The sequence below is a fragment of the Aquila chrysaetos genome, chromosome 22, assembly GCF_900496995.4.
Source record: "Aquila chrysaetos chrysaetos chromosome 22, bAquChr1.4, whole genome shotgun sequence".
Taxonomy (NCBI): Eukaryota; Metazoa; Chordata; class Aves; order Accipitriformes; family Accipitridae; genus Aquila; species Aquila chrysaetos.
In genome coordinates this window covers 17,979,454-17,994,213 of record NC_044025.1, presented here as the reverse complement: position 1 = coordinate 17,994,213, position 14,760 = coordinate 17,979,454, and the positions used below count along the sequence as shown (strand labels likewise).

Below are 14,760 nucleotides of genomic sequence, written 5' to 3'. Positions count from 1 at the left end.
GACGGAAGAAACTCTGGCCTAAATCTGTCCCACTGGCATACATGAATTTGTTAAAATACCTTGTGAAATACGTTGCATTTTACTGCTAGTTTAGGGAAGGAGGAGAATGGACAAGTGGAAAAGTTCAGCTGCAATCCCATCTCATCACTGTCAAAACACAAGTTTTGGAAATGACTTTTCCATTAGATGTTCCGCATTTACATTACCGTTTTAAAAGGAGTTTTTTTTCTATCAAAACACAACTTTTCAAATGCCAAATGATCGTCCTCCCTGCTACCATTTTCCCTTCACGGAAAATGTAAAAAAGCCATTTTTTTTTCCTGTTTGGCATGAAGGGAAGTTTCCCATTATTGCACAGCTCTGGTATCACCGGAAGAGACCAGATGCACGTTTCAATACATAATTTTCGTTGTTGTACGTAATGATATAAAAATGTGGATGAAAAGATGTTATATGGTTAGTTCAGTTAGTATCTGCATTGGGCTATAAGCTCTGCATAGTTGTGCTCTACCATACTGAAGCTTCACTAAATTGAAGCTTCTATTTAAATTACCTTTAATGTGGAGTTCTTAATAATAGCTTCTTAATGTAGATTAGAATAATTAATGCATTTCTGAGTTACATAGTGTAAACTCATTACTGACTTTTTGGAAGCTTTGCTCCTGAACATATTGAGACAGGCAGAGTGGTACACCAAACAAAAACGATGTCACACTTTTTGAGCAGAAGAGTTTTATTCCTATTAACAGATGCATTTAAATGTGTAATTTGTAAATATGTAATGATATTTGCAGAATGGTGGAGAGGAAGAAATGGGGTATCACACAATTTGGAAAAAATGCAGACTAGAATTTGTGGTATTTTAGACCATAAAATATGACTGCAGTGAGATATGAGCTTCAGATGAAAAGCAGTTCTCCTAACAGCATGTGAAGAACATGAGTATGACCCTACCAGATGGGATCAAAGGTCTGTCTAGCTCAGCCAGCAACAGATGCCCAGAGGAAGAATGTAAGTACAGGGCAAACAGTAGTGGCACACAATATACTCACCCAGCAATTTGCAACCGAGGGACTTCCAGAGCCAGAGGTCAGTGTCCTTATATTTAGTGACCTTTAATGGGTTTTTCTTTTGTGAGTCTGCTCCGTCACTGGTTTTGGGTTTTGAACTCATGTAAACTTTTAGTGCCCACAATGTTCGGTGGCAGAGATTTGAACCCCTTATTACACTTTGTGTGAAGAACTACCTTTTTCTTCTCAACAGCCTGCAGCTGAGCTTCCTTTCACCTCCTCCAAAACTGGAAGACAAAGTCTTCTTTCACCTTCCCTGTTCCACTTGGGCTTTTTGCAGATGTCTGTAATAACCCTTCTCAGCTGTTTCTTTTCCAGATGGAAGAGACTATTTAGATATTCCCTGCATGGGACCCATTTGATGCTTCAGATCACTCTTTTTGGCCTTGTCTGTACCTCTGCCAGATGTAGCATTGCTTTTTGAGACAGAGAACTGGCCTTCTACATGGAACCTGAGATGCAGGTGCACCAGGAATTCACAGCGTCAGAGCGATCTTCTTTGCTTTGTTTGCCATTCTTTTTGTCGCAATTCCTGACATTCAGTGCAATCCTTGGTGATCGAAAATGCATTCAACACCTGCATCGGACTGTTACAAAGTACTGTTCCTGAGTAATGATATGTCAGAGCACGTCATCTTGGATGTGACTTCACTTCCACATGTGCAACTTTACATTTATAGTTACACCAAATTTCATCTGCCTTTTGTTTCCCACTCAGTATGGTGAACTCCCTTCAGTTCTTCACACAGAGTCCTCATCTTCACTTTCCTAGACAACTTTGTTATCCACAGATTGCCTGCCTTCTCCAGCTCACTCAGCAATACGTTGAGCAGCACCAATGTGTGCACGCTTGCCTGTGAAATTCCACTTCCCTCTGCTGTGAAAAGTAACCAGATATTGCCACTCTTTGCTGCCTTTCTTTTGAGTAGTTAAACCTTCTTAGGAAGCCATTACCTCCTTTTCCCTGGCAGATTATCTTCCCTGAGAAAGGTGGGAGACATTGCCAAGAGTCTTTCAGATATCCAGGTAGAATACATCAAGAAGAATATTATCTTCCTCACACTCTGGCTGAATCCTTTTCGGAAATCTAGTAGTGATCTGCAAAGTCTGAGTTTCCTTTCACAAGCCATGCTCATCCTTTCCCACTGTATGCCTTAGGGGGATGACTGAACCTTCTGTTCTACTGTTGGCTCAAATCTTGCCAGATAATCGGAGCTCTGGCAAGGGAACTCAAGCTTGCAGTGTGAGGGAGACCCAAGGTTTCTCACAAACGAGGGTTTGAGACGGTTGAGCTGATCATTTAGACACAACCCTAGCCATCTTCATGAAGACCAATGGCTAATGATTAGACATAATCATAATAATCTCACTATTTTAGTAAGAATGCTTTGATTCTGCAAGCAGCTAATTGCATTAATTTTATTTTCTGTTTTAAGTGGTTCTTCTAGGGTGTGCAGCTGTCAGGCTGTTCCTATTAACTGGACTTTGAAACCTCTATGAGCTCTGTTGTCAACAAAACTAATCAGCTTTTATTGTGTTTAGCTCAGTAGATTCACAGAGAACAATCTGTCTTTTGCAGACTTACACTCTCATTTATAAACGTTAATCTCTATTTTTGCCATCTTTGTATATATACACAGAGTGGTGAAACGCAAACGTAGAAGGCCTGGTATGAAGATCATTCACCTTATAATTCTATTTTTTACATGAAAAGCACCATCACCCTAATTAAACTGGCCCATTCTGAGGTGTGTGCGTGCACGTGCGCCTAGACATACCATCTGAATGCCTTAAATGTGTATATAGATATTTATATGTGTATATATATCCATTTATTTGTATTATACATGTATATACACATTTATATCCATTAAATGCATTCAGATTGTGAGTATTCTTCTTGTGCGGAGAGACTCAATGCAAAGAGTCAATACACTGTGATTGTAGTTGTTTCCCATTTTGCAAACTAGATAAATTATTCCCCGAAAGGGATCAGCCAGCTCGGGCAAAGCCAGGATTTACACCGGCAAAGTGCTTTTGATCTACGGATTGTACGAAAGACGCAGCACAAAAGATGGCTGCGTTGCATCGGATCGAAGAGCATTATTACAGGATGAAGGAAGGAAGCAAAAATAGACTTGACACACAAGTATTGCAGAAAGTTTCTAAAGTGGGAATTTGAATTCTCTGCAGCCAGCTCTGGGTGTGCTGCTGGGTGTGTTACCCGATCCGGTCCCCGCTCCCCAGCAGGCTGGGGACCCTCTGCGCAGGACTCCTCCCCAGCCGCCCTGCCGCCAGCATGAGAGAAAGAGAGAGAGAAATAGAAAATACTTGGAAGGCAGCTAGTGAAAAAAGAAAGGGTCAGAAAATGGAGCTGCAGTAATTTGCTGGAAGGTAAAGCTGTGTTCATTTGTTATTGCTTTTTTTTTTTCTGTTTTTTTTTTTTTTTAACGAGAGCCTGCCTGCCACTTAATTTGTTAAGCTTTGAAGTATGTTTTAGAGCAGAGGGAAGGAGATTCGCGGAGATGGCGTCACTTTATAAAAGTTTCCAGATTTTACTGAGCTTCTTGTTTGTTTTCTTTTTTCTAAGGGGGGGGAGGAGGTTTGTACTATTCGTAATGCAAGTGGGCGATGTGGCCAAGATCTAAATATACGCCTGTGAAAACAGAACCCCTGAGATAGTGACACCGATAGCAGAGGCTATTGTTAACTTTTGGGATTCCAATTAAGTCCTGCAATGTTAAATATTTCTTTAATTACTGGATAGAGAGCAGGAATTCTCTCTGCACTAATGGAGTCAGAATAATGCAGTAAGGGAGAGTTTTTTCCCTTACCCCCCCCCCCCCCCCCCCAATCTAAATAGCTCTAGGCAAGCACAGGCTAGAATATGAACATTAAAGGACAAAAAGTTTCAGCTTTGTTTTACAAGTTATATTTCAGTCGGATAAGCAAACTATATTGCATGTATTTTTCCGTATCTTCAGCTCAATCCAAACATAACATTCCAAAGGATAAAATCTGTTACAAAATAAAACCGACTTCATGACAGCTGAACTTCTACACGGAGTCTAAAAATTATCTAAAAGCGCCTCAAGAATCCTAAATGTCATTCCCAAGATGTGGTGAATTGTAATTAGGGCTGTGAACTATTTTAGTGACAGTGCCTTACATGGGGCCCATCTAAGCAGCTGGAGCATTTATCAACTTTTTATTTTTTCCATTACTGTGTGACATATGAAGGTGTACAGACAATAACAATAACCCTAATTTATTTCAGATTTGCAAAAATATAACCCAAATTGCAAATGTGTTGTTTGCCTTTTGATTCTCCTTCCTGTATTTCCTTTTAAAACATATGTCATAGGGCAGTGCTTAAAGAGTGGAAGAAAACTCATCAACAATAAAATTACTGAATGCAAGATAACATTTTTTTATTATTTTTATGAGAAAAACACCTGTTTTGTGATTTTCTCATCTTACTGGTTTCTCCAAAAAGCTTTAATTTTTGTTTTAGAAAATGATCCAGTTCCCTGTTCTCCTAACAAAAAGCAAAGACAGGAAAATAAAATTTCTGTGCAAATTTTGTGAAGAGAAGGAAACAGCTTGCAACATGCTGTCCAGAACCGGCACTGCTCTATGCTCAAAAGCGCTTTAATTTTATAATAGGCATTATTATGCTTGTATATGCAGATCTTGATACTGTAGAGGAAATTATTAAACCCAACTATTTGGTCATGAGGGTGGAAAAAAAAAACCAGCTGTGTCCCTAAGTGTGCCACGAAATTTAAATACAAGTTGTAAAGGCCCAGCATCCTGTAACTTGGGGACTTTGGCAGAAATACACCCAAAAGGAGAAAGTCAGGTCCTGTGAGTTCCTACATGAGAAAGTTTGAGTACTCTGCATTGCCATCACTAATTGTTTTGTGTTGTGAAATCCTGAGGTGATAAAACTGCTGTTAGAAAGTTGGCTTGTGAGTAATTAAGTGTAGGTCTAGCTATTAAAACCTGATTTGTTACTCACAGGCTACACTCATCTGCTGCGTCTTCTCTCAAGATACAGATAAACTCAGTGTCCTTTTCACTGGTCTAAGCCAAAAGTATCTGCATAATGAATGGAGAGAGATTTTAGCTATAGGTATTGTTCAGACATATACAGTGGGATGAATTATCTTTATCGTAATAGGTACAATTATTGTAATAGATCGCTTCTATTTCAAACTGTTCCTTTTTCCTTTCCTTTTATTTATTTCCTGAGGAAATGCTGGAGGATGTGTACCTTTCTTCAGTTAAAGTTTAAAATACTGATTTTACTCATAAGCAAAAGTTGTCCCCCCCCTTTTTTTTAATTTCTGTTTCAGAGTGTTTATTATATCCAAGCTTCTCCATGGAGTGGGTGTAACCAGGAGAAGAATTTGGCCCATGATGTGAGCTAAATTTTCAGTGCTTCCACTATTTACAGCTCTGTTGCGCTAAAAATAGTTTTCCTGTGGTTTTGGCCATGGAGCCACAAATACAAGTTTTCAGTGCACAGTTATTGTGGATGTTGGTCCCAACTATTGCTACAAGAAATGGAATTCCAGCTCATGACTGTGTCAACAAATGATTATGTTGAGTGTGAGGCTTCATGTTAGATCTCCTCACTGTCCCAAAGCGAGAATGCGTCCCATGCAAACGTCCGTCACTTCCAAAAGGGAGAATCAGAAGACAGCACTTGGGCTTGGTAGTGAAGAGCTCTAGGAAAAGTGGGGTCTATGCAGGCAATAATGTCAAAGAATACACCCAGGAGGCTCTGCGTTTGGCTAACGGTGTGGGACGTAAAACAGGTGGTATAGAAGTGAGTAAAACTTCAAGATGAAAATAAGAGACAATTTTGTTGATGGCTAATTTTGAGCAGAGTCTTCATAAAAGAAAAAAGCTTACAGTGATCACGTGATTATGGTACGTGGAAGGAAATTAACAGTGATGTTAGATTCATTCTCTTTCTGTACTACCTTTTCTATCCCACTTCTATGGTCCAACTTCTCTGTTGTCCACAGGTAATTTGGTCTGGTTGCTGCAGACAGCTTTTAGAAGGCAGGGGCTATCTTTCTTCTGAGCTTAGTAGTGGGTGTCAGACTCCAGAAAGTGTTCTTATAATGTGAGGTCATGTTCTGGAAATAGTTGAAAATCACTGATTTAGAAGAATGAGAGTACTACATGTTTCTGTACTGCTGATGCAATGGTGAGGGCAAGCTGGGGGATGGTCTAGAAAAATAGCAACACTGGAGGAATATTCAAAGGAATTGTGCCATTTAAAATTCTTTTCTTTATCATTTCCTCTGTGAGAGCAGTGTATTACTTTGTGTTAATCAGCTGGGACATTTTTTCCATTCCTCCGGGAAGGTTTCCACCCCCCATTCCAAGAAGCAGATCCAATTTAGCAGTACTCTGCCCTGACCAGACTCTATCCACAGGTGTCAGTGGAAGAGGGTTCACACTCTGATGTGGACTTTGTGACAGTTCTCAGGCAAAGGCTTCTCTTATTCATTACAACTTAAATGTCTTACTCTTCCTGCAGTGTCCTTTTTCCTTTCTTAGGATTTTCCCTTTTTTATATGTTTTTCAGACATTTATTTCTTGAACTGAGTGTTCAGTTTTGCACCATGAGTTGACTCTCAGATCTGTCAAACTAGATATACCATCCCAAATATATTCACATTTTTGTTGTGTAGAGTCTGAAAAGACACTGTTGAGCTGAACTTACAAAACCTTTACATAATGTCTTTGTTTCTAACATCTCCACAGATGTACCAGTATTCAGTTACATGTCTCATCTCATTTATTCTTCCAGTCTAGGAAGAAAAGTTTGCGGCTTTAAACTTGCTGGGAAGTACACCTTTGGCTTGCCTTTCCCTCCCCTGGTCTACAATTTGATGTTAACGTCTTATATCTGTAGCTTCAGGAAACAGGACTAATTCTCCTTTTCTCTGTCCTGCTGTGTGAGTTGAGTCATGCAAGGTACCCAGAAGTGTGGCTGTAACAATAACAGGGTACATAATTTACTCTCCTAGAATTCAAAGGCTGTGAGCCAGTGAGTGTAACTTCACAGGAACCCACACCACCAAGGGCCTCGGAGAGAAACGCTTTTAATATATTTCCTCCAGACACTAAACTTTTTTTTTTTTTTTTAATTTTCTTACATATGTGATGCAATGTACACAACGTTTGTATTGCCTTCTTGTTGAGGCAGCCACTTACCATCTACCGTGCTTGTTCTCAGTGTGCTGTAAATTGCGGCGTTATTTAAGAGGACCAAATGGCCAGAACGAATGCCACCTCCCTTTCCACTTGCTGAACTCTGCTCAAACATAACACTGTTTTTCTGCCTCAAAAATATACGTAAAGGTATGTATAGTATGTTAGCCCCTCCTTAGCCTTTCCCACCCTGAAACTTTTTAAACAGGGATGGCATGTTCCTCTCTTCACTGCCAAAAAAAAAAAAAAAAATTCCTTTCTCAGCATTTCCCCCTTCCCCCATTTCTTCTCAGCTGACAGCTGTGAGAGTAGAACTTTCTTGAGCTATCCTATCCATTTCCCCCAGTTCTGTTTTTAAGCTAGATTTGGTTTAAATATCCAAGCCATCTTTCACACTACAGGAATTTTTTTAACATAGTTATAAAGTGGCTTTGCAAATGTTGAATGTGGGTAGAGACGTGGTAACTGTTTATATATATATATATTTTGGGGGTTTTTTAAACAACATTCCCCCCGCTCCCCCCAGCAATTGAGAAAGTTGATAGGGAATTAAGTTGAACAATGCAGTCATTTTAGAAGTCACAGGAAGGCCAAAGTTTCATAATAAAGCAACTTTTTTCAAGACTATTTCCTTATAATTCAAACAACCTATTTGATTTTCAAACTATTCATTTCTACCCAAACAAAAACCTCATTAAGAAATATAGGGATCATATTCAAAATCTGGAGAGAAAAATCAAAATAATGTAATTTAAGATACTTGTTGAACTTCATGTTTTCTTCTCAACCATGCAAGGCCTGATACAAAACAGTGGTAGTTTTTCTGTTGATTGTTTGTACCTTGATCACACTGCAAGGTTATAGCTAGCTCCAACATAAACATCTACAGTAACGTAGGTTTATGAGAAGGCAGTTTTCTGTCTTCATTGCCATTAGACTGTGCGTAAAGGAATGTGAGACAGGTACTTGTACTTTAGTTGACTTTACAAGGCAGGACCAGAAGTATAAACATGTGCAGTTGTCTCTGCAGAATCGGAACACGGAATTAAGAATTAAAACATTCAGGTAAGTAGGTTAGCTAGTCATTCCACCTTGGATTATCACAGCTGCATGTCTATGTGTTGCAAAGTCTAGGTTTGCCAATGCTAAAAGAGGATTGATGCTTCCATGAGTTGTGAAATTCATGAATTTGTGCAATCACATGATTTCTGGAAACTGTGTTCAGGATGCCTTGAGTCTCCTTGCTGCAAGCCTTTTACTGAAGCTGATATGTTATTAGAGTGGACCCACTGGAGTGTGGCACTAGAGATTTAAGTGACAGACATCGTGTATGAAGTAGACAGTGGTGAAAGTGGTGTTAATTTTATTGTGACCTTATGGGTATACAGACTTGAATCATTAGATAGCCAATGTCATTTACTTGGTCCTTTACTGCGTCTCATTGACTAGAAGGAGATAACTTGACTTTAGACATTTGAGTTTTGCCCATTCAACATTAGTCTGTGACAAAATGGCAAAAAAAGAGGAAAACTATTTTTCAGCTGGTAGATCATATTCATTATTACCATAATCCAAAATAATCTGTATCTTGTGCTTAAGAATCACTGCTTTCTGAGGAGCGGTGTGCTGCAAGCAGACATGTCTAACTTCCCTGTAGTTTTAAACTGAGAACGTTTTGGAAAACTTAGTTTTCCTTGTCCTCTCCCATACACTTGCATGCACACCTTCAGCTTTCCTCATCACTGGCACTCTAAAACCTCCGCAGGAGGAAGCACATTGGAGCTCTGCGTTGTAGCTTCATCTGACAACATACAACTGTTTTGTAACTTCTCAATAAGAGAACATTTTGTTTCGTAAAGACATGATGGCTGGCACATGAACAACACCTAAAATGCCTGCTGCCAATTTGTTGTTTGTTACTTGGTTTATTAATTAAGTTACACAAAAGATTTGGAAAAAGACCAACAGGGGTTTTTTTGTCCCATATTTTGGACTGCCTCGCCAAAGCAGAACAATTGCTGGTGCAGAGATACATAGGAGTCCCCAAAGGTTAGCTCTGTTCTGTGACTAAATTACACCAAAGCCTTGCTCCTTCACCGCTGTCATGAACTTTAGTAGAGATATCCTGTCGGGCTATTAATTGACCTCTGTATAGATCTGATCAGAGTACACTGCTGCTAAAAACTTCTGTTTACATCAAAAATAATCAAGAGCCACGTAGTTTCAAACCAGAAGAAAATTTCTTCAAAGCTCAAATGTATTGGAAATTGAAACTTCAATTTGGCTCACTGGATATTTTTCCCTGTTTCTTCAAACTTTATGCTGCTTTTTCTTCCCTTTTTTTTTTTTTTTTTTGGTAGATGTTTTACTCTCAATTTACACAAATAAAACGTGGGGTTTCATGTGGTTTCTTTTTAGCTTAATTATATATGTATTTGTATATCACTTTTCATTACATTTGCTTCTTTCTAATATTTTTTTCCAAAAGGAATTTGTTTGATAGCAAGATTCAGTTGGGATGCCAGATGCAATTGGTATGCCAGATTTTTAACTGCTGCAAGATGGTGTAGTTACACGTCCTACAACAGAGATACAAATTTATGTACAAATGATGATTTTGCCTCATATATCTGTTCCTACACTTTTTTTTTTTTTTTTCCCAGAGGAAGAAACTCTTCTGTAGGAATTTCTATAGTGGATCAGACTAGGATTCAGTTTAGTTCAGTAGTGTGTCTGAAACAGGCTCCAATCAGCCTCCTCTGAGGAAGGAAGCCTTTGGGTTATGAAGTAATCTTCCTGCAGGAAAAGTTTCTTCTTAAAATGACTTTGTGGGCTGAAGTGTGAAATACTTTCCCCTAATTGTGGATGTTCCTGTGGCCCATATAAAGCTAAATTTCTCAATGCCATCAGTTTGAGCCCCAACAGGACTTTGTGGCGAGCAGTTCCACCTGCTTTTGAACCAAGTGAAGAAGAGCAGAGCTGAATGCGGTTCAGCCTTCCATGCGTTGCTCTAAGGTTATCTCGTCTTTTGTAAGACTTTGCAGGTCCTTCCCTACGATGAGAGGCGTTTGAATGGACAACTGATTTTTCAGTGGAAGTAAGCACATTCTTCAGATCTAGTGGAAGTTTCGGTGTTGGGAGTTCCAAAAGTCAGTTGTATATTGAGGGCAATTTAAAAAATGAAAACATTCTGACACCAAGTTGTGGTGAGGAACCCATTTCTTCTTTAATTTACCCTTGTATCAATCAATTTACTTAGTTAAAAATGGCAAGAAATGAACAATTATGCCTGCAGTATGCTTGATCGATGTCAGGCACTGTTGTGGCAGATTGGAGGTGGTTTGGTCCCGGTACCTCTCTGGTGCTTTCTTCTGCGCTGTTCAAAAAATAGCTTTGAGGAAAGTGCGGTCACTTCCATTTCACGCGATGAGGACAACTGCGAGAAAAACAGGAGTTTTTCCCATACTGGCACTGTATACGGTATGAAAATCCTCATCAGTACAGTCCTTTCTAGAGTCATTCCTACCACTGCTAACGCGTTTTCTTGAAGCTTTCCCACATGGTTTTAGCGACCAGCCACCCGAAGGACCTCAGCTGTACCTCAGAACCGCCGATGAAACCCAACCGTCGCCCCACAACAGCCCCTGAGCGCGAGGGCCGAGGCCGGTGGGCCGGTGTCGGAGGCCGGTGGGCCAGTGTTGGCCACCGGTGGGGCAGGACATGGCACGGGGCGGGAGAGATCGCCGATCTCGGCCGGCCGGGCATCGCAGCACGGCCTTCGCCCACCGGCTGCCATGAGGGCTCTCGGTAGGCCCCCGGCGGCGCGTTCCTGGTGAGGGGAGTCACCGCGGGACGGCGCTGAGGTTGAGGAAACCTTTTTTTTTTTTTTTAATTCCTCCACCTTGGGGTAAACTCCTTTTTTCGACAACAAACCCCGAACACCTCGCTTTATTTTTCCTTTATTTCACGTTCTTTCAGCGGGTACAGCCTCGCTCCCCGCAGGGCCCTCCCCACACGGCCCCTCAGCCCGCCCTCCCCGGCCCGGCCCTTCCCGCCGCGTCCGCTTCCTCCCGCCGCCGGCGCGCATGCGCGGCCACCACCGTCCCGCCCGCGCTCTTCCCCCCCCCCCCCCCCGTCTCTCCCCCCCCCCCGCCTCTTCGCGCACATCCGGGTCCCGGCGCTGGCCCCGCCGGCGCCGCCGCGCCGCTGTCCCCTCCGCGGGCTCCCAATAAAGTTTTGTTGCTGAGCGGGCGGCCGCGGCCCAGCCGGCGCCTCCAGCCTAACGGACACCGGGGAGGTCGCCTCGCTTCGTTGCCGGGTGGGTCTGGGCGGCCTGTGGTGGTGGTGGTGGTGGTGGCGGTGGTGGCGGGGGGGGGACGGGACCGGGGGTGGTGGGTCGGGGGGGGGGGGCGGGGGAGCGGCGACGCCTCAGCGCCGAGCGGCGGCGGGGAGCTGCGGCTCGGGCTGCCGGTGTGTGTGAGGGGAAGGGCCTTTTTGGAAACTTGAGAGGGGCCGAGGCCTCCCTCAGAGGCGCGGGCCCCCTCGGTGACAGGGTTTGGGGGGGCCGGGGGCTGCCCGGGGGGTCCGGGGCGGGGGGGGGTGTCGGTGAGCGGCGTGTGGAGGAAGGAGCAGCCCCGGGAGGGAAAGGGGGGAGAGCAGGATCGCGCTGCTGGGCTGTTAAAACACGCTTCGTGCCGATAAAAATAAGTCTGTGCACGTAACTGTAGGAGCAAACTGTTGCAATGCTAATAAGAGGCTCGGTGTTTTGGGGTTGTGTGAGGTTTTTTTGGGGGGTTTTTTGTTTTTGTTTTTGTTTTTTAAGACGAGGAACTCCGCTCTTAGCTGGAGTAAGGCCCGACCAAACGAAAGGGGGGAGTGAGAAATCCACATGTTTCAAATCCGTCGGTAAAGAGGCTCTTTTCCTGCGGAGGCGATGTTAGGGCACACACACACGCTTGTCCACCTTGGCCTGTCTTGCGTGCATCCAGTACTGACAGCTGCCTGACAACAGATGGACCGCTTCAGTGATTTAGAACGGCAATTTTTGTTTTCTGCGGGTTGTAAACTTAATAGAGGAAATATGGCCTTGCGGTTAAAAGCACAAGACTGGAAATCAAGTGATCTGTGCTCTCTTCCAGTTGTGTAGTTTCTGATGTGACTTGCAGCTAATTAAATGAAGGTATTTCTCAGTAGAATGAGGTAGGGAAGAACTGATTCAGCAGTAGTTGTTGACTATATTATTGAATAGGTTCAGTAATAGTTGTTGAATCTTTTGGTGGAATCTGTAGGGAGTTAGGGATTTTACTCAGTGAATGACTTGGATTCTCTGCTTTAACAAAACCTCCAAGGAATAACTGTCAAAATTTGTATCAGCCTATAAGTTTTGTCTTGTCATGGGAAATTAGATCGTCAGCATGTGATGGTTTTAGATTAACTCTCTTGCTGGTTTTCATTCCTTCGTTAATTTCAGATAACTTAACCTTCCATGGGTGGCTTTAAAGTACTGAAAACTGAAATGAGCATTGTTGGTTGCATATCTCCTTTATGGAAGTTCACAGAATTTGATTGAAGAGAAGGGGCGGGGGGGGAAGGTGCAAACACACTGTTGCAGTCCTGTGCCCATGCTCACCGTCAAAAGCTGCAATACTTTTTGAAGTTGGCAGCTGATGGTAATGGAAGTTAATAGAAGCAGCAAATAACTTAATTGAAGATGTTTCATAATTAGGGTGTTGTAACTTTTGAGAGTGCCCTGTCTGTGTAGGGTGCTGTTGGACTTAATGTCTTAATCCTTACCGTTTGATAGTGGTTTACTCTTACCTCTGATATTAAAATTTTGTTAAGTTGGCCTTGAAATTGCTGCTAAGTGCTGGCACTTATTTTTGCAAAACAAAACAAAACCTCAACAAACCATGTGCTTATTGGGGTACCTGCCTTTGTCAAACCTTTCTTTTCCTTTCAAATGTGGAGAAAATACACTTGAGGGAGGAATTTTCTTTTTCCTTTTTTTTCTAAAGAAGGCTTTCCTTGTGGAAGCCCAGGATGGACAGTCATGATGATGAGAAATGGGAAAGGAGGAGGAGAGGCTTCCTCTGCATTTCTTTCTCTTGATGACAAAAGATCACAACAAAAGGGTGTGCTGCTATGATGCTGCATACAGCTGTGGTGGGTGTTTTTTGTTTGAGGCTTGGAGTTTTAACCTCTGGTGGAACCTGAAGGAACTATAACTGTGGACCCTGTACTACTTGGTTCTTGTTACAAAGTCAGATCTTTAATCTTGCACCTTGAGTGGGTGATATCCTCTGCAGAGTTTTCATGATGATAGAATATTATCTGAGCTGGAAGAAATTCCATCTCTCAAGATGGAGTGTTCATGCTCTATTAAGTGACTTTTTGGGGTTTATTTGAATGGTATTTGCAAATTATGTTGTGATCTTTAATATTCCAGAGGACGCTCTTAATTTCAGAAAAATGTCCTCTATGTTTTCTTTCGAGTTCTCTAAAGAAAACTCTAAGAACTCTTTTGTTGCTCTTGGCTGAATTACATACCTGCAGAAAGACTGCTGTGGCAATTCTAATGCAACTCCCTATATCTTCCTTCCCTGCCAGTTAAGGTGTTTTGGTTTTTTTGGTTTTTGGGTTTTTTTTTTATTATTATTAAAATGCAAGTTTCTTCTAATGTCTATGATAGATTTGCTGATATTAATTTTAATGTGTTAATGTTTCTTCTTTAAAGATCTTTAAATGATTTTTTAATAGCAACAGGTAAGGAGCTCATGCTTAGAATTACAAGATTTGTTCTTGTGTGAGCTGAGAACGCTTTAGATATTTCATGGCAAACGTTGATAACTTATTAAAAGCAAGTCAAACAGTAATTTAAGACTTCTGCAGTTATCATTGGTTGCAGTGCAAGTTCCTGCACTGTTTTCTGGAAGCCTTTTTAGCTGTGTTCCTGTGACCACGTAGAAAAGTTTGGCTGGCACTTCAGCGTGCTTGACCAGCGTGGGTTGGCAAGGTGCAGAACACCGCCTGCCAAGTCTGTATCCCTACTGACCTACCACCAAGGTTGAGCCTGCCAGGACTGTCATCCTTGACAGAGGATCTTTGTCAGAATCGCTGCTACTGATCCACCAACTATGAGGTAGTGTCTCTGAATTCTGGGTCAGTGGATGTCACAAACTGACAAATTTAGAATACTTTGCCATTCATTCATCTGTGCAAGGGGGAAAAAAGCTTGCTGAATTACTATTGTCAGTGTTCCCTCCAAATCCTGTAGCTTTTGTAAACTTGTCACAGTCTTAATGCAATTCAGTTGGAGTGGAAGTGTATAAACACACACACACATATACATCTTTATTTTTCTTCCCCTCTTTCACAGCTTTATGAAAGCGTACAGTCCCTTCTTTCAGGTTACACTTTTTGTTACCAATTCACATTGTTAGTGGCAGTATTTAGGACC

The 14,760-nt window shown here is 41.9% G+C and overlaps 1 protein-coding gene across 2 annotated transcripts in view; it reads left to right on the top strand.

The window, feature by feature from the left end:
• Nucleotides 1-3,089: 3,089 nt before the first annotated feature.
• Nucleotides 3,090-14,760, top strand: part of SMAD5 (SMAD family member 5) — a 28,155-nt gene continuing 16,484 nt past the window's right edge. Inside the window, exon 1 of one of the 2 annotated variants that reach the window (XM_029998120.2) lies at nucleotides 3,090-3,464. The gene's annotated coding sequence lies outside the window, so the exon portion shown is untranslated. Of the gene's footprint in view, nucleotides 3,465-11,470; nucleotides 11,623-14,760 lie in introns of those variants that run through there. The other variant, XM_029998119.2, reaches the window with a different exon arrangement.